Source organism: Syngnathoides biaculeatus, chromosome 18, assembly GCF_019802595.1.
Source record: "Syngnathoides biaculeatus isolate LvHL_M chromosome 18, ASM1980259v1, whole genome shotgun sequence".
In the NCBI taxonomy this organism is placed as follows: Eukaryota; Metazoa; Chordata; class Actinopteri; order Syngnathiformes; family Syngnathidae; genus Syngnathoides; species Syngnathoides biaculeatus.
In genome coordinates this window covers 7842202-7862280 of record NC_084657.1, presented here as the reverse complement: position 1 = coordinate 7862280, position 20079 = coordinate 7842202, and the positions used below count along the sequence as shown (strand labels likewise).

The 20079-nt window shown below is 42.5% G+C and overlaps 1 protein-coding gene across 7 annotated transcripts in view; it reads left to right on the top strand.

The window, feature by feature from the left end:
• pknox2 (pbx/knotted 1 homeobox 2) overlaps positions 1–20079 on the top strand; it is a 187198-nt gene that overhangs the window by 13335 nt on the left and 153784 nt on the right. For 3 of the 7 annotated variants that reach the window (XM_061803463.1, XM_061803458.1, XM_061803457.1), the window contains exon 2: positions 4764–4829. The exons of the other annotated variants lie outside the window; for them this stretch is intronic. The gene's annotated coding sequence lies outside the window, so the exon portion shown is untranslated. The remainder of the gene's footprint in view (positions 1–4763; positions 4830–20079) is intronic. 7 annotated transcript variants of the gene reach the window in all.

The window sequence follows — 20079 nt, the reverse complement described above, 5'->3', positions numbered from 1 at the left end:
GGTGCGAGCTAATTCTCACAGTCTGGGTTCTGTTGGTCAAGAAGTTCTTGATCCAGGCACATGTGACAGGAGGGAGACCCAAGTTGTCCAGTTTAGTCATCAGAATGTCTGGAATAATTGTATTAAAGGCCAAACTGTAGTAGTACACAGAGAGTATCCAAGCATAGGTCTGCGGTTATTCTCGGTTACTCAACACAGCATGCAGAGCTATGCCGATGGCGTCCTCTGATGATGGGAGTTGAAGTTGAGGGGAGGCAGTCTTTGTTGTACTTGAGAACCAGCTGTCAGGGGCGTGGTCATGCTACTGCCTTGTGCGCAGTTGCTCCTGACAGCAGCTCCTCACCTGCGCATCATTGATAATTATGCCATGTATCTCAATGTCGTGTTCCGTGTCATTAGTCCCCAGTTCGTTGTGTGTGATTCTGTCGTGAGTTTTGCGTGTGTAGATGGACTTTTTGTGAGTGTACTCGCCTATTTACCACATCCCAGCGTTCCTGTACCACCATAATCAAGTCTTGTTTTCATGTTCCAAGTTTTCGCCTTGTATTTATCTGACCTTGTTTCTTGTTTTTGGACCTTGCCTTTTGCCACAAGTTTTTGTGCTTCTGCCTTTTTGGACTGCTTACCTATGTATGACCTCTGCCTGGAATTAAACGACCCTCAAAAATCATGTCCTTCTCCTTGTCCTTGGATCTCACCTAATGTCCCGTGCTTATGACAGAGTGAGCTCGTAAGACATGGTCCCAGCGAGTGCAGCAATATCAAGAAATGACTGTCTCCACCTTAAACAGCAGGATGCCACCTGAGCCTCGCAGTTTGCTGTTCTCGTAAACCTGGCTCAAAAGAGGGGATGAATCGACTGGCCACTGCCGCTTTTTTTTGTTCTGGTGACACCCAGCCTGCAGCATTCACCTCTCACTCCTGTTTTGTTGGTGCCTGGACCATCGCTCGTGCTGTCCAGCAGAGGCATTCAACCAGCTGCCCTCTCCTGCTCATGCTACGGTGACGCCAGACCTGCGGCCACCGCCACACTCTCCAGCAGTGGCACATGATTTACCGCCGCCGCCTCTCACTCCCGTTTCATCAGCACCCAGCCTGCATTGTCCACCACGCGCTCAGGATTTGTCGGTGTACGGCCCATGGAAATTCCTTCCTCATGGACTCTAGTGGTGGAATTTGACTAACCTTCACCTCCTGCACTTCCTCGCCAATGCCTGACCTGCGGTCGCCATCTCATGCATCAGTGCTCAACCTACGGCCGACGCGTCTCGGTTCTGCTGCTCATGGCCAGCGACCACTCCCTTATTCTCTCTGGAGCAGTCGTGCCTTGCCTGTGGCCACCACCTCCCACACCTGTTCTCGTTCTTGCTTCTGATCCAGCGGTGCGTCCGCCTCTCGCCCCAATCTTGGTGGTGCTCGACAAGCAGCTGCAGCGTCTCGCTCTTGCCTCGGCAATGCTCTATCAGCAGCCACCACCTCTCGCCCCTGCCTCGGTGGTGCTCGACCAGCAGCCGTCGCCTCATGCCCCTGCCTCAGTGGTGCTTGACCGGCACCCTCCATCTGTTCTTGTTGGTTGAGTTCTGTTTTATCATTGTGACTCCTCACGGATGTCCACCGAAGTGGCCCCATAAGAACCCTGGCGCTTGGCACCTGAGCTGACCTGAATTGCTCAGCCAAGCAAATATATCCATAAAAAGTCTTGTTTAAAGTTTGCCACAAACCACCTGGGAGACAAACCAAAATTGTGGAAGAAGGTGCTCTGGTCAGATGAAACCAAATTCGAACTTTTTGGCCACAATGCATAACGATCTGTTATATGCAACACAGCGCATCACCCTGAACACACCATCCCCACTGTCAAACCATGGTGGCAGCCCCATGGTTTGGGCCTTCTTTTCTTCAGGAGGGACAGGGAACATGGTAAAAATTAATGGGACGATGAATGGAGCCAAATACAGGACCATTCTGGAAGAAAACCTGTTGGAGTCTGCAAAAGACCTGAGAGTTATCTTCCAACAGGACAATGATCCAAAACATAAAGCCAAATCTACAATGGAATGGTTCACAAATAAACATATCCAGCTGTCAGAATGGCCAAGTCAAAGTCCAGACCTGAATCCAATCGAGAATCTGTCGGCAGAGCTGAAGATTGATGTTCACAAACGCTCTCCATCCAACCTCACTGAGCTCGATCTGTTTTGCAAGGAAGAATGGGCAAGAATTTCCATCTCTCAATCTATAAAACTGATAGAGACATACCCCCAGCGACTTGCAGCTGTAATTGCACCTGAATGTGGCGCTACAAAGTGTTAATGCAATGAGGCCAAATAATACTGAATGCCCCACTTTTCAGGTTTTTATTTGTTAAAAATGAATACAGTATCCAATCAATTTTGTTCCATTTCACGATTGTGTCCCACTTGTAGGGGGCTAAATACTTTTACAAGGCACTGTATATACAGTGAAGAACATAAGCATTTGAACAAAATCAAATCAAATGAATCAAAAGCCTTTATTGTCATTATATGCTGTGCATACAATGAAATGATGAGTGCTTCTCCACAAGGTCCAATAAATAAAATAGAATTAAAATCAAAGAACATCTTGGGTTAAAAAAAAAAAAAAAAAAAAATAGATGAAACATCAAAAAACAGTTGTTGCTAAATAAATTAATAAATAAATGCATAAAAGTGCATTTGCAAAACATTGCATTACATTGTTGTTATGTTACTGGTTGGAGTTCAAGGAGTTGATGGCTCTGGGTAAAATGCTGTCCTTGAATCTGGTTGTCCGTGTTTTGTGGGACCTGTACTGCCTGCCTGAGGGCAGCGGGTTAAACAGGTGATGACCAGGATGTGAAGAGTCCTTTACAATATTAGTGGCTTTGCTGTGATAGCGGGAGTTGGCAATGTCTTCTAGGGAGGACAGAGAGGAGCCAGTGATCTTCTGGGCACTCCTATATTGCAGGTTCTCCCACTTAGAAATCATGGAGGGGTCTGAAATTTTCATCCAAGGTGCATGTCCACTGTGAGAGAGATCATCTAAAAAGAAAAATCCAGAAATCCCAATGCATGATTTTTAAACGATTTATTTGTGTGATACACCTGTAAATAAGTATTTGAACACCTGAGAAGACCAATGTTAATATTTGATACAGTAGCCTTTGTTTGTAATTACAGAGGTCAAACGTTTCCTGTAGTTGTTCACCAGGTTTGCACACACTGCAGGAGGGATTTTAGCCCACTCCTCCTCACAGATCTTCTCTCGATCATACAGGTTTCTGGGCTGTCGCTGAGAAACACAGAGTTTCAGCTCCCTCCAAAGATTTTCTTTTTGGTTTAGGTCTGGAAACTAGCTAGATCAAGCCAGAACCTTGATATGCTTCTTACGGATCCGCTCCTTGGTTTTCCTGGCTGTGTGCTTTGAGTCATTGTCATGTTGAAAGACCCAGCCATGACCCACCTTCAATGCTCTGACTGAGGGATAGAGGTTGTTCCCCAAAATGTCACAATACATGGCCGCGGTCATCCTCTTCTTAATACAGTGCAGCCGTCCTGTCCCATGTGCAGAAAAACACCCCCAATGATGATGCAACCACCCCCACGCTTCACAAGAAGAAAAAGAGATTATCTATAAATTGATTTTTTTCATTTTTATAAGATGTAGCCACTGATTACTGTTCATGGCGTTAATATCGTTCCAGTTTAATAATGTTTAGCAATGGTTAATGCGACAAGTAATTATTATTTTTATTATTATTTATTTGGAAGGTTGATTAGGCTTAAATTGCCAAGTATACGCCCTCTTATGGAAAGTGGAATCCTAAAGTTCAAAATATATGAGAGGTTTTGTGTAACCGAAGTACAGAAGCATAGAATTGCTATGCATTCCCATATAGCAGGTGTGTCAAACTCATTTTTGTCGCGGGCCACATTGTAGTTACAATTTCCCTCAGAGGGCTGTTATGGTGAAACCATAGACATCCTGAATCACCCCATCATATTTACAAATGAAATTTATGAACTAGTTTTGAAATCAGAAATCAGGTGTAATGGGGATTTCAACCATTGTTCATGTTTGGTAACACAAAAATGCTGATAATATCTCAACATTATCTTTTATGATATATGGCCATTTGAAATGTTATTTTCACAACAATCACGGATTTTGACACCGAAGATTTTCCTTCGCAGACGACATGAAATCATGTGGCTGACCGGTTCTGGCCCCCCAGCCTTGAGTTTGACACCTGTGCCATATAGCATGAAAATAGGTATCTGGGGTACTTTGGGTGCAATGCGCACAAATATTCGATACAGAAAAGCCCATTTTATGCATAGTGTACATAATACAATTTACTCAATGGAGTACTTTATATTGTATGAACTAAATTTTCATTCTTTTGGTCATTCTCAACTTATTGTTAAATACCTGTATTAACTAGTTACAGTCGGCAGACACGGATAGATCATTGTGCCGCCAGGGGGTACATTATTAATTTCAAAATCTAAATTATGCCAGAAGGCATAATGGTGGCACAGCTGTAGAGAGTTGGCCTCACAGTCCTGAGGACCGCCTGTGTGGAGTTTGCATGTTCTCCCCGTACCCGTATGGGTTTTCTCACACATCCCCAAAATATGCGTTAATTGGAGACCCTAAATTGCCCCTACGTGTGATTGTTGTCTGTCTCCATGTGCCCTGCGATTGGCTGATTGTGTGATTGTTGTCTGTCTCCATGTGCCCTGCGATTGGCTGGCAACCAGTTCAGAGTGTACGCCGCCCCCTGCCTGATGACAGCTGGGATAGACTCCAGCACTCCTGCGACCCTTGTGAGGATACACGGCTCAGAAAATGGATGGATGGATGGATGGATGGATGGACGGATTGATTGTAGGCTTTGCCACCAAGTCGTTCAGATGGATGTGATTATTGGATTCTTAAAACATTTATGGTGTTTAAGACTAGTGGAAATAAATGGGAGTGAGTTATGAGAGTTTGTTTTTGCGTTTCACATGGTCCAATTCTAGTCAAGGATCCCACTCGTCATTGAGATGCAAGCATTTGATAAAATATTGCAATTGGTTAGGTAAACAATAATGTTTAAAGTGGGGAGCATGTAGGGCTCTCTCCTGTTTTCTGAAGAGTGGATAGAGTGATTCTATTTTTGTTGTTTTTTGAATAAACATTATTACAACTGACTCAATTGAAAATAGTTTATTTGAGGTAAGACTTATTTTTTTATGTAGCTATTCTTCCCAGTAATGATACAGGCAAGTTATTGCAGTATCTTAAATCAGGTAATATTTCCCAGAAGTGATGCGTGATTTAGATTGCTTTTCTCTGTGAGATATGATGAGATATTGATACCTAAATATTTTCTCTTTCCTATAAGAATAGGGTAATCTGAGATTTGAGCTGCAGAATTCCATGGGTTTGCTGTTCTTGGGGGTATTGTTGATTTTGTCCAGTTCATTCATTTCAGTCTGTTGTTGTTGTGAAAATGTCTCAATAAAGGCTGAAGACAGAGAATTCTTAGGTTCCTAGAAATAAAGAATGTAATCTACTTTTAGATTGATTTGGTGTTCTGTCAATGGTGAGGAAATACCTTTATTATTAACACTGATGAATAGCTTCAGCGAGAGGTTTAATGTATATTGCAAATAGAGTGGACATCCTTGTCTGGTTCCTCTTTGTAATATAAAGCTTTTTGAAATTGTCCCATTTGTTTTGATTGTCAATATCCCTGTTTGTTTTTATTGTCACTTCCAGGGAATTATATAATGTTGCTATCCAATGTATGAATGAATCTCCAAATACTTTCAAACAGAAAAGTCCAGTTAGCTTCATCAAATGCTTTTTCTGCATCAAGTAACATAATAATTGTCGAGGTTTTTACACGGTGACATGGTTATTCAATTTAGCAAACGTCTTACATTATTTGTGGACCTTCTTTCTTTCATGAAACCTGTCTGATCTAAGTGAATTATCGACGGTAATGCATTACAGAACGCACCTGCTTATAAGCCTCACCCAGTACATTTGTAAAGGAAGTACCATTTGGTACATAAAGCCACACCTGTATAAAAGCCACAAGTGCCCACATTGAAACACAAGATATTTACAAAAAAAGACTGTACACAGAAAGAGTTTTCAAAGTTTTAATACCTCGGCTTAGCAACAACACGGTAGCATGAACAGGGCTCTTAAAAAAAAATGGCCATGGCAGCTACACAGTAGCAACACGGTAGCACAGCACTACTAGCAAAAAACAAAAAACAAAACATACCTAAAACACTGAGACACAGCAGCAACACGCTGGCGCGGCGCTAACATGGCCGGTTACAAAAAAACATACCGCTAAAAATCATGAGAAACAGCAACACGCTAGCACAGCGCTAACAAGGCTGGTTTAAAAAAAAACAAACAAAAAAAAACATACTGGTAAAAGTCACTTCTTCACGCATTGATTCCACCGTCTCACCTTTTCTGCTCGAGCATAAACCTGAGGGTTGAAAGTATGTGAAAAAAGTCACGGCTTATAGGTCAGAAATTACGGTATTGTGTTCAAAGTTAGTGTACCTTAACTATTGTTGTTAGAAATCTGCTCTTTTAGATAAAATGGAAATGGAATTAATGTTTTGCCTTCTGAAGTTGGCTTTGTATCTGTTGGATTACTTGCATACTCTTTTGTGAGGCATTTAAATTTTTCTTCAGTTCCATTTTTGAGTTTTTTTTCTAGTTTTTTCTTAAAAGAAGAATATAATAATAGTCTACCTTTCAAAACAGCTTTTCCGGTTTCCCACAACAGAAATGGAGATAAAGTTGGAGTCATTGAATTTCAAAAACTCATCTCATTTGTTATCATAAATCAACTCCAGCAGGAACAGGGTGTTGCCAGTATGCTTCTCTGAGTGACTGTAAAGGGAATTCCTTTTAGTTTCTATCTTAACTTTGTTTCCAATTGGCCAGATTTTAGATGCCCATTTAAATTAAGCACATGAGAATGATTTGTTGAATTTAATGAAAAGTGTGCTGTCCACGAGCTGTGCTGCTATAAGGTGATCACTTTTGCAAAATCTCTCCTCTACTTGAGCACATACGGTATCAAACTTCCATCATAAGTGCTGTAGTGTTTGTTTTCCTTGGTTTCTTTGGGGCCGCCGCACTCTCTTGAGCGATATCATCCACTTTTTCTCTCAGTAGACCCACACTGTCTTTGAAGCTGTCCATGGCATGGTACACTGAGGCTGCATCCACACTCCGTTTTTGCAGTCCAGTACAGAGTGTCCACTTCTGGCATAAGATGATAGAAAAACTGCAAAAAACATAAAAATGTCTCATCCTCCAGGTCCATGGCAAGACCATATGCTTCACGAATGGTAATACTGTCCCACCCAGGTTCTGTGTGGATATTTTCCAGATACTTCTTGATATCAGCAGATTCTCCCAAATGGCTCTCACTGTTCTGATTTTGAAATTCCATTGAGCATCGGTGGTTCTTTTTAGCAAGTTAGAAAAAAAATGTAGCTAACGTGGACAACTCTGCAAAGAAAACTTTTAGATCAGAAATTCTTGTGGCGCACACAGAGGCTGCAAAAGAGGAGATGCGACAACAATTTACTAAGATCAAAAAATTAAGCAAGGATCCAGAAAATTCTAAATCCATGTTGGAGTCGGAATGAGACAGGTGGTTAACTTATACGGGGGGTCATCTTCAAAATCTGAAAATCTGACAAAAAAAAAAAAAAACATGGGAGGTAAAATAGTCGAGCATGGGGAATAACTTGGAAAAGTGGGGGACACAGGTGAAAAGGACGGGTTGGATGGATCGGATGGAATGACAGGGCTTACTGGAGGAGGGCAGATTTGGTTGGCAGGCTGAGGGCGCTAGGAGGAAACTGGCGGCGTGACAGTTGACACCGCTCTCTTCCTGCTGGGTTTCATAGTTAGATTGCCGTTATCTTTGGTAGTGTGTGTACTGTTGCTCTTGGTGACAATGTGGCACACTTACTCAGAATAGTAAATGTCATGTAGCCTATTAATATCACTTTAAGCCAGTAGGTGTGTAAATACCAGCTGATCTGTGTGATACATACAACCGGTAAAATGGGCAATGACATCATCAATTCAAATAGAACTGATAAACTCGTAAATTCAACTATAGATTCCAAGGTATTGCTAACTTTGGAGCCGGTTCCAACGGATCCCCTAATGGCCGTACAAGAATAGCTCTAATTAAATAAATACATAAATAACGTTTCATACAGTCAGCTGAAGGAGGCCCCATCGCTCAGTGGTTAAAGCACTGGTTTGGTAAACCAGGGGTTGTGGGTTCGTATCCCACTGGGGTCTCCACTCCCTGAGAAGGGTTGTGTCAGGAAGTGCATCCAGCGTAAAAATTGTGCCAAACATATATATACGTTCATCTAAGATGGTACACTGTGGCGAACCTGAAAGGGACAAGCCGAAAAAAAAACAAAACCCAAAAAACACACAGTCAAAGCTGCAAGGAAAGCCAAGTTGTCAATGTCCTTCCACCATCATTCCTGACGTACTGTGTTGTATGTTTTTGTTTGCACATCAAGGACAAAAGCCCCTATTTTTGTTTTAGTTCCTCATGAAGACAAGACCATTTAAGCAGTGGGTTTTTCCTCTTGAGATCTTGAGATTGTTGCGTGAAAGCTCCAGCTGCCTACTACTGGGGACTGAAGGTGTGGCAACATAAAATGAAATGAAAATGTGTAGACTGAGAACTTCACTGGCATTACTTATATTAGAGGGTCCTTAAAAATTTTGCTCAGTGTAGTCAAATTGTGACATTTGACCTGCTACGCTTCAAGTCATGTAGGTGCAAAACGTGGTAATTGTGGTCAGAGAGGACGAAAGAGTAGAATGGGTTATGTACCCAAACAGAAGAGTGCTTTGGGGGATATTCTAGTCCTTAAACACCTGATAGCTGCAGTCCTACATTCAATTTACATGTTTTATTCTCATATTTTTATGATATTAAAACCAGGGCTTCAGGTCTCTGTGCGATTAAACTTCAAGAAATATTGCTGCTCAAAATTACAAAGTTGCTCCTCAAATGAAAACAATCATTCGCAAAATATCTTGAGCCTTGTAGTCTCTCTGCTAGACTGAAGGGCAAAGTTTATGACAGTGGTGAGGCCAGCCACGTTGAACAGGTTTGAGTCTGTGCCAATGAAGAGTCAACAGGAAGCTGAACTGGATGTGGTCGAAATCAAGATTTTGAGGTTCCCCTTCAGGCAGCACGATGGATGACTGGTTTGAGTGTCTGCCTCACTGTTCTGGAGACCGGGGTAAAATCCCAGCTCTGTCTATGTGGAGTTTGCATGTTCTCCCCATGCCTGTGTGGGTTTTTTCCAGGCACTCCGGCTTCCACCCACATCCCAAAAACACATTAATTTATTCAATGCACGTTTTTTTTTCCCAGTAATTCACAAGACTATTGTTCTTCTCGGTTAATAGTGTATTGTAGAAAACGGATGGATTTTATTTTTCAATTATGAAAACATACCAAGTAACAGCTATTTAAATGTAATGAATTATATAAATACATTAAATTGTTTCAAAACACATTTGAGGTGAGCACATTGGTATGGCCCTCGACATCTGTTTCAGCTTTTCATATGACCCCATAGAAAAATTGCCAACCCCTTGGTTGACAGCTCTATTGAAGATTCATACAAGCACAATTAACTCCCCAAATTCATAATTTTTAAATGATATTTTCAGTCAAACAACAAAATATGGCTTTAATACACAAAATCATACTGATACTGGGTAGTGATAAGCTAACTTTTTAGCTTGATAGCGAAAAGGTGAAGTAATTTAATGCCTAGCTCGGGCAACAATAGCATGACAAAACATAGGAATCAGAAGGATTTTGTACTTTGTATTTTAGTACTTGCATGAAAGTGCTGCTAGTGTGTGAACTATAGATACTAAGACTCTGTTTGCGGGCTGTTGCAGTCTGGCTAACCGGCATGCTGTAACTACAGAGCAGCAATGTTGGGGACGCTAATGATCCCTATCAAAGGCAATGTACGGACATTGATAGTGAGTTGTGATTTGCTTATTTCTTCATCAATTTTCATTAAGTTTTCTTTTTTTGTTAGCTCCAAAGTATGGTATATCAGTACATAATATTCAAAGTCTAGTCCGCAAAAATATTTTTACGTGTGAAAGTTGAAGGTCAAAAATTGGGTATCGTGTAAAGCAAGGGTGCCCAGACTTGTTTACCCCAAGATCTACTTTTCAAGCAGCCAGCCTCTCGCGATCTACCGAAGGGGGGCATTTCCGTGACTGCCATGGAGAAAGCAAAAGAGAGACCGTAAATAGAAAGCACGTTTGCTAGAACGTGCCCTAATGTGCGTGCGATGAACGTACCGGCCACACCTCAAGCGACGAGATGGATAATAGGCTGATGTCTATTTTTTTTTTTTTTATGGCACGCCGTCACGCAATCGACCAAAACTCCCAGTCGATCGCGATCGACACATTGAGCAACCCTTTGTGTAAAGAGTCAAAACTATTTTTTAAAGCCAAGTCCATTTTACCCATTTTATTTGTTTTGGTGAGAGCATCATCCATCCATTATCCAAGCTGCCTATTCTCACAATAGTCACAGGAGAGCCGGAGTCTATGCAAGCTAGCTTCTGGCGGAAGGCGGACTACAACCTGAACTGGTCACCAGTCAGTCACAGGGCAGATATCGACTGGTCGATCGCGAGGCAGTCTTGATCGATTGCAGGACGGTATGCCAAAAAAAAAAAAAAAAAAGTCAACAGTCAGCAATGGTCCCTCTAAACTGCGCGCGTGCACACTTGTGCACCGCTGATGCAGTCTCGCAGATATTGTGCGTTACGCGCAAAAAGAAAAAAAAATCCAATGCAAAATGAAAGTATAACATACAGCTATTCAATTTGTGGCATTTTGCAATGTGATTCAATGAGTGAGGGATGATTGGTTGTTACATCCAATGGCACAATTCACATACATACTGTAAAATATGAAAAGAAGCCACGAGTTTCTTTTAGGCAGCACACAGAACTTTCTCTTACAATGACTCCTGCTCCGCCATACTCTCTTTTCCTAGTTTCTCCTGTCTCTAAATTTATCTCCAAAACATCTAACCTCGGCTGTCCCTCTGATGAGCTCATTTCTAATTTTATCCAGCTTGGTCACTCCAAGAGAGAACCTCTGCATCCTAATTTCTGCCACCTCCCGCTCTGCTTCCTGGCGTCTCTTCAGTGCCACTGTCTCTAATCTGGACATCATGGCTGTTCTCACCAGTGTTTTGTAAACTTTGCCCGTCATCCTCGCAGAGACTGTTCTGTCACATAACACACCAGACACCTTCCGTCACCTGTTCCGACCTGCTTGGACCTGTTTCTTCCCTTCTTAACAACACTCACCATTGCTCTATGTTTATTTATTCATATAGGCTACTTAATATTATATTGTTATAATTACAATCATTTTCAAGATGTCAGGGGAATAAAACTACCATCATTGGGAGATTGCTGGTAGGCTTTTGTTGCTCATTGACTGTTCCCACAATGTCTAAATCTGAGAAGTGTTCTCTGTCAACTATCTGTTGTTGCACTGGATCGGTTCCAAATACCAGAGACAAATTTCTTGTGTGCTTCTGACATACTCGCCAAAATAAAGATGATTCTGATTCTGATTGACCCCAACTACAGTCATACCTCCACTCACAAACATCTCTACTAACGAAAAATTCAGGTTACAAAAACCCTCTCTGGGAAAAGTCTAGTTTTGAAGGAAATTCAGGAAATGAAAGGAAAAAATTGGCACTGGATTCCACCAAACATAATCTATATCTTGGCTTGAAATTGGCATGATACAGGTGCTCTCCTATTGGCTATCACGTAGCATCTTCCTGGCACCACATTGGCTAAGAGTGACGTCAATCTTTAGCGATGATGCACCACCTGTATCTTGGCTTGTGTGGCGAGACAGAGCTGTTCTCCCATTGGTTATCATAAAGAATCTTCCTGCATCACATGCCCTCATTGTCTAGGAGGGAGATCAATCTTTACCCGTGATGAACCTCCTGTATCTTCATCACCGAATCCATTTTCATACGCTAGCGCACAGTCATAGTGTATAACTTTTTTGCTAATTTAATTTCATTTAATTTAATTTTCATCGTTTTTCACCATGGACCCCAAGAAATTGATGGCCAGTGCCAGTGAGAAAAAGACGAGCGTTGTTTTGGCCTTCATAACAAAGCATGAAATCATCGAGAAATATGAAAAAGGCATGCAGTGGACTGACATCGCCAAAGAATAGGCAACCACCATATTTAATAACCTCCTGAAGAAGGGTAGAGGTGAGAGAACTTCAGAACAGGAGCCACACCTGAGGTTGAGGGCATTGTTTGGTTGGTTTGGAAAATTCAAGAGGAGGAGTGAAATTCATAACATTTTCAGCATGACAAGGAATCGAGTGTAGAACAGAAGGCGGCAAAAGAATATGTTATGAAATTCAAACAATTAGCATTGGAAGAAGGCAACATTTCACAGCAAGTTTTCAGTTATCATAAGACTGGTCTAATTTTGTATTTTGTCATACATTTATAACAGCAGAGGAGAAGAAACTTCCTGGCCACGAGTTGTGTGTGTGCCTCATCGTCTGTCCCCTACGATACCTTTTGCTTATTAGTTACCCTTCTCTTTGCATCCTTGCTCAACACCAAAAGAAAATTAATATAATTTTTTTCTTGTTCTTTGCATTATGTACACTTTGAATGCTTATTTTTGGGGGATGAGGGGGTAGCGTGTCTTGGAATGGATTAGGTTATAAAATGCATTTCCACTTATGGAAAAAATCAAGTTACGAAACAGCTTCCGGAATTGATTAATTTCCTAAATAGAGTTACCACTGTATTTGAAGTCCTACACCCATGCTTTCTCTTCTTTTTGAAGCCTCAGTCTTCCCCGTCCACCTCTCTAATCCATGCCTATCCAGTATATTTTGTCTTACTTGGGCTAATCTTCATTCCTCTCCTTTTCTGTGGATGCCTCCACCTTTCTAACTGTTCCACCACATGCTTCTTGCTTTCACTGCAGATCACGATGTCATCTGCAAACATCATGGGCAACGGATAGTCCAGTCCAACATCCATCACCAATTAAAACAGAAAAGTGCTCAGGGCTGATCTCTGATGTGCTGCCTCCACCTTGAACTCCTCTGTCACACAAACAGCATACCTCACCAATGTTCTGCTGCCGTTATACATGCTCTATCTTACTCTAACATACTTCTCTGCCCCTCCAAACTTCTGCATGCAATATCACAGTTCCTCTCAGGATAGTAATCATAGAGTTGCTTAAGTTCCACAAAGGCACATTATAGCTCTTTCTGACCTTTGCTGTACTTTTGTATTAACATCTGATTTAATGTCATTTCTTCTATTCTTCATTCTTTCTCATTTTTATATTCATTAACTTCTCAAAATATTTTTTCCTTCTCTCCAGCTGGCACTAATCAACACATGTCCATCTCTATCCTTAATCACCCTAACCTGCTGCAGATCCTTTCTGTCTCTATTGTTCTGTTTGACCAACCTGGATACATCTTTTTCTCCTTCTGAGTGTCCAACCTGGCATAAATGGCATCATATGACCTTTGTTTGTCACATAGACCTTTGGCCGAAGTTGCATCTCAATGTATTTCTTTCTGCTGTCTGTGGTTATCTTAGTGTCCCCTTTCTTTTTAGCTATTCTCTTTCCTTGTATGATTTCCTGTACTTTAAATTTCCACCAGTCATTCTCTCCTTTCCTGTCAGAAGATACACCAAGTACTCTCCTGCCTGTCTCTCTGAACACTTTGGTCCAGTTTTCTGGAAACTCTTCCTGTGCACTGAAAGCCTTTTTCCTTAAAAGCCGTTCATCCTTTCTCAGCTTCCACCACATGGTTCTCTGCTCTGCCTTTGTCCTCTTAATTTTCCTCTGCACCACCAAATTCATCTTACACACCACTCTCCTATGCTGTCTCTCCACACTCCCCTACCACTACCTTACAGTCACTAACCTCCTTCAGATTACATCGTCTGCACAATATGTACAGTAATCCACCTGTGTCCTTTGACCTTGCACGTTTTTAGGTCACTCGATGTTCCTTCCTCTTCTGGAAAATAAAAGTGGTCCCTACAAGTTCCTATCCTGGATGCCTCACTTACGTATTATTTCTTCATCACCCCCGTATCCTTCATCAAGATGTCGATTACAATCTGCACCAATCACAACTCTCTCTCTCGCTGGGATTCCAGAATTTACATTACATTACATAACATTATACACAACACCCTCAATTTCAGGTTTCAGCCACATTACTTAACCGTGCTTCCTGCCATTTCAATTGTTTATGTAGCTTTAAAGGGAAATATTTCGAGGGGAGAGGGTCAAGCCATTGCTGAAGGTAAAGAAATAAACAAGTAACAGGCACAGATAAACAAGCAACAATTTCCACTCACAGTCACACCTACAGGCAATTTAGAGTCTTCCATCAACCTACTATGCATGATTTGGCCTGTGGGAAAAAACGAGAGTACCTGGAAAAAACTCACAGCGGAACAGGGAAAACATACAAACTCCACACAGGTGGGGCTGGGATTTGAACCCCGCCCCTCAGAAGTGTGAGAAAAGTCCTTTTCTTCTTTTCCTTGGGCTTCTCCCGTTAGGGGTCGCCACATCGTATCATCTTTTTCCATCTAAGCCTATCTCGTGCATCTTCTTCTCTAACAACCACTGTCCTCATGTCCTCGCTTAGAACATCCATCAACCTTTTCTTTGGTCTTCCTCTCGCTCTTTTGCCTGGCAGCTCCATCCTCAGCACCTTTCTACCAATATACTCACTCTCTCGCCCCTGAACATGTCCAAACCATCTAAGTCTGCTCTCTCTAACCTTGTCTCCAAAACATCCAACTTTGGCTGTCTTTAGAGAGCTCATTTCTAATCCTATACAACCTGTTCACTCCAAGTGAGACCTCAGAGATGCACACAATTGAGCAGAGATACATAAAACATGATCAATCTGCGTCTACAGATGCACAGATGCAGAGTATTGCTTACCTACGTACATGTATATTGCTGAAGTCCTTCAGAGAATATTTTTTTGACTAAAAGTACCAAATCCGCTCTTGGTAAAAACCAGCAGCCAATCAGAGGTAGAGTAGGGTGGTTTGTTGTTCCATAAACACAGTGGAGACTTTTTTCCAGACTCAATAAATTGTCATTGTAACACCCAGCTCCCAACCAGCTCACAAAAAGCCCGAGCTACTGGTGGAATGGCGTGAGGTCTGTTGAGTCACACAAGTGGGACAATTTAGGGAAACTGTCATGAAATGCATGATTTCTAGTGTTATTAATGGGGAAAAAAAGGCAGCCAGAATGGACCCATCTGTTTTTTCACCACAAAACATATATGGCTTTTTGTAACTCCTGCCATGAAAATCCTCTCAAGGGATTTGTTTTTGAGAAGAAGCAGGAAGTGACATTAACAGCAGGAGGGCACTCAGGCTGGCTCCTCTGTTTCTACTAGTTTTACCTACTGGAAGGAAGCTTTGTGTTCCTTCGTGTTAGCCAAAATGCCGGCTCATTGTATTGCTGGATATTGTCGACAAGGCCGGCGGCAATCTACAAGGCCATGTGGAAGCCGTCCTTTGGCGGCTGCTGCACAGAAGCGGTCAGACGCGCACATCGACACATTTAGCACCCCTGACTTACGTACACGGATCTTTTTTACGTTATGAGAGGATTGTGTCCCCCCCCTCAACTATTATTTTTTTTAGTATCCGTTTGCACATCTACCTGTAATTTGGAACCCACAAAGTTCTCGTCCTTTGCACCTGTGCGATCCATTTTTCACAACGTTAGCCCAGACGCGGAGGTAAATAGGGCTGGGAGGTGGTACCGGTCATTGGTGTCTGGGCACCCCACTTCGCGCATCGGCTCGCAGGGAACGGCTTCTGTGCTGGCCCCGACGCGGAAGGTGGTTTGACCGCATGCGGGAGGAGAACATCATTTTCATTTGAATCATTGTCTTAGCCGCTTATCCTTACAAGGGTCGTGGGCAGTGCTGGAGCCTTTCCCAGCTGTGAATGGGCAGGAGACGGGGTACACCCTGAACTGGTTGCCAGCCAATCGCAGGGCACATGGAGACAAACGGCTGCACTCACAATCACACCTAGGGCCATTTTTGACTGTTCAATTAATGTTGTATGTTTTTGGGATGTGGGAGGAAACCGGAGTGCCCGGAGAAAACCCATGCAGGAAGGGGGAGAACATGCAAACTCCACACAGGCAGGAACCCGGGACCTCAAAATTGTAAGGCCAATGCTTTCCAGCTGAGCTACCATGCCACCTTCCAGCTGAGCCACCGTGCCGCCCTTACATAGTCCCAAGCGTAAAATGATCTACGAATTCTAAATTCAAATATTCTAAACATAGTTTCTAAGGAGCTCTGTACACCTCTCAACCCACAGAAGGATAATTCTAAATAATTACTGTTGTATGTTAAACTTGAATAGACATGGATTTAAGAACTCACTTTATTAGCAATTTGTCCAGGCAGCACATTGTTCAAGTTGCTTACAAGGCTTAGAATTTCAACTCCAAAATTCTTTGTGGATTTTTCATGGTCTCCTTGTCCTTATGTTGGGTTTTCTCCAGCAACTCTGACTTCCTCCGATATTTCAAAACTATCTGTTAGGGTCCTTGAAAACTCTTAATCTGATTTTTGGGAATGTTTGTTTGCTTCTATATGCCCTGTGACTAGTCCAAGGTGTACCCTGTTTCTTGGCTAAAATCAGCTGAATGGCATCCAGGTCTTTCGTGACCCATATGATGATAATGGTTAGACAATGGTTGAATGGATAGAAGATTTTTCTTTGCAGAGTCCTGTGTACCTTTTGTGTATTTTATGTGTGTCATGCTTTATTTTCCACAAATAAAAGAAAAAAAAAACAATTTTCTTCACTCATCGTTGAACCTCTCATTGCCCACATTCTGAGAACACAAAACCATGCTGTCCTCCAAAGTGAGTTGGAGTAGTGGGCATGTCAGCATTGTGTACATCTCAATTGAAATGACAAATCTGTTATCAAAGTGAAATGCAAATTTATCTGTGTTTTTTAACTGGATTTCAACGCGAGCCAAACGTCTCATAAAAATTCCATTCTTTGTGATTTATAGCCAGCCACAGACCTCAATGAGTCACGCCTCATACAGAGTTGTGCATACAAGGGCTGCCCATTCATGGTGGGTGGGTCTGAAGTCATTACATGAGAATCCACATGCCCAGAAGGTTTGTCAGCCAGTTACATTCCAATAAGACTACACATACCAGAGAATATGGCCCAGTGTGAATTAAGTTTGTTTAAAGCCTAATGCGGACTTGGACAGGGTTAGCCCTAGGCTTAGAGTTTTCTATTATGGTTTGGGGCTGATTTCAAGTCTGATTGGGCAAAATTAAATGTGAAGTGTACAGGGGAACTATTGGTAGCTATTGGCTGAATTTCAAAACAACAAGAGGCAGAACACAAGGCTGTTGGGTGTGTCTGTGTGTGTGTGTGTGTTTTGTAAGATAAGCACAATTTTTCAGATATCAAGTCAGCCAAAAACATTTTTCAGTCGGGGCTGATTCTAAGTCTGATTGGGCATTGTTTTCTCTGCAGTGCCCATATGATACATCATGGATTAATTGGCAGCTCTTGGCTGTAAATCCAACGGAGGTATCCATTTCTAGCATGTCAGGAATTACTGACAGAGATCTCGAACTATGGAAGCAATTTTATGAGTGGATTTCCCAATCTCTGACTCGATTTACCCTCACTACACAAAGTAGCTGACTTTTGCTATTAATAAGGAATCATATGTAAATATGATTGTGCCCAGGATCCGAAATACGCACCATTTTTTTCGATAGCAATGACTGCCATACAAAATTGTTTTAGAGCAATTGCTGGAATTGGTGTAACTGCAGTATTTTTCAACATATTGTTTTGCCCTGTAACTTAAACATACATTATAGACCATTGTCGAGTTTTATGTTATTCTACCCTGAATTTATTGTATATATAGAAGCTTTTAATGTGCTAAATCAACCAGTGTAATTTTTGCTGATCATGTCCACGGCTGTAATTATGCGGTCGCATGGGCGTATGTGACAATATGTGCTTACCCTAACAAAGTATTGAAGTAGCATGTGGAAGTGAATATGTTCAGTTGAAGAAGTGGAAACACAGGGGTTGAAAGATGTGACGCAATGCCAAATTCAGAATACAAAAAAAGAGAAAATGGCAACCAAGTGGTCGCATTTTATAGCGAATGTTAGAGTGGAAGGTCTGTCGTGAAGTCAAATCTCAGATTCTCAAGGACCAGTGTGGTTTTCTTTCTGGCCTTGGCACAATGGACCAGCTCTCAGCAGGATCCTCAAGGGTGCATGGGAGTTCGCCCAACCAGTATTTTGTGGACTTGGAGAAGCCACGTTGTTCCCTGGCCAGCCGAGAGATGTAGTCTTTCCAGCTTGTCCTGGGTCCTCCCCGAGGTCTCTTTCTGGTGAGACATGACTGCAACACCTCACCAGTAAGTCGTCCCGGAGGCATCTGAATCAGATGCCCCGGCTGCCTCGTCTGACTGTTCTCAATGTAGAGTAACAGCAGTTTGACACTAAGCCCCTCCTGGCTGACCGAGCTTCTCACTCTCTAAGGGAGAGCCTAGACTGCAGAGGAAACTCATTTCGGCCACTTGTATCTGGGATCTTGTTCTTTCAGTCATGACCCACAGCTCTTGAGGCTAGGAATGTAGATCGACTGGTAAAATTCGCCTTTCCAATTCACTCCCTTTTTACCATAATGGACGGATACAAAGCCCGCATCAATGCAGACACTAATTCGCCTGTGGATCTCCCGCTCCATTCTTCCTTCACTTATGAACAAAACCACAAGATACGTAAACTCCTCCACTTGGGGCAGGAACTCATCCCAGACCTGCAGAGGGTACGCCAACCATTTCCGATTGAGGTCTCAGATTTGAAGTTCAGATTTGATTCTCATTCGAGATGCTTCACACACGAACCGCTCCAGTGAGTGTTGGAGATCAAGGGTTGATGACCCCAACAGAACCACATCTTTTGCAAAGAGCACAGATGCAATACTGAGGCCACCAAACCTGACCCACTCTACACCTCGACTGCACCTACAGATTCTGTCCATAAAAGTTATGAACAAAATCGGTGACAAAGGGGCAGACTTAGCGGATTCTATCCCCCACCGGAAACAAGTCCGACTTAATGCTGGCAATGTGGAACAAACTCTGATAACAGTCGTACAGAGACCGAACAGCCCTCATCAGCAGGGTTTGGTACCCCATTCTCCCGAAGGAGCTGCCATAGGACTCCGGGAGGGACACAGTCCAAAGCCTTCTCCATGTCCACTAACACATGTAGACTGGTTGGACAAGGTTCCATGCACCTTCGAGGATCCTGTCGAGGTTGTAGAGGTGGTCCACTCTTCCACAAACAGGACGAAAACCACATTCCTCCTCCTGAATCTGAGAGTCGACTTCCCGATGGAACCTCCTCTCCAGTACTCGTGAATAGACCTTACCAGGGAGGCTGAGGAGTGTTATTTCCCTGTAGTTGGAACACGCTCTCCGGTCCCCCTTCTGAAAAAGGGGAAGCACCACCCCAGTTTGCCAATCCAGAGGCACTGTCCCCGGTGTCCATGCGATCTTCCAGAGCTGTGTAAACCAGGACAGCCACCCAACATCCAGAGCCTTTAGGAACTTAGGGCGAATCTCATCCACTCCCTGCAGGCCATGGGCGACCCTACCAATGACGTAAAGTCCAGACAATTTATCTCCTTGCATAATTTGACACACAAACCTCTCACCACGATAAGGTGGGGAATTCTCATCCTCAACCTGAAGGAGGGGAATTCTTAAAATTAAAAATAAAATTCTTAAAATGAGCTAATAAATCTAACGCCTTGAATATACAATATAGTAAGACATTCAAATTTCATGAAAA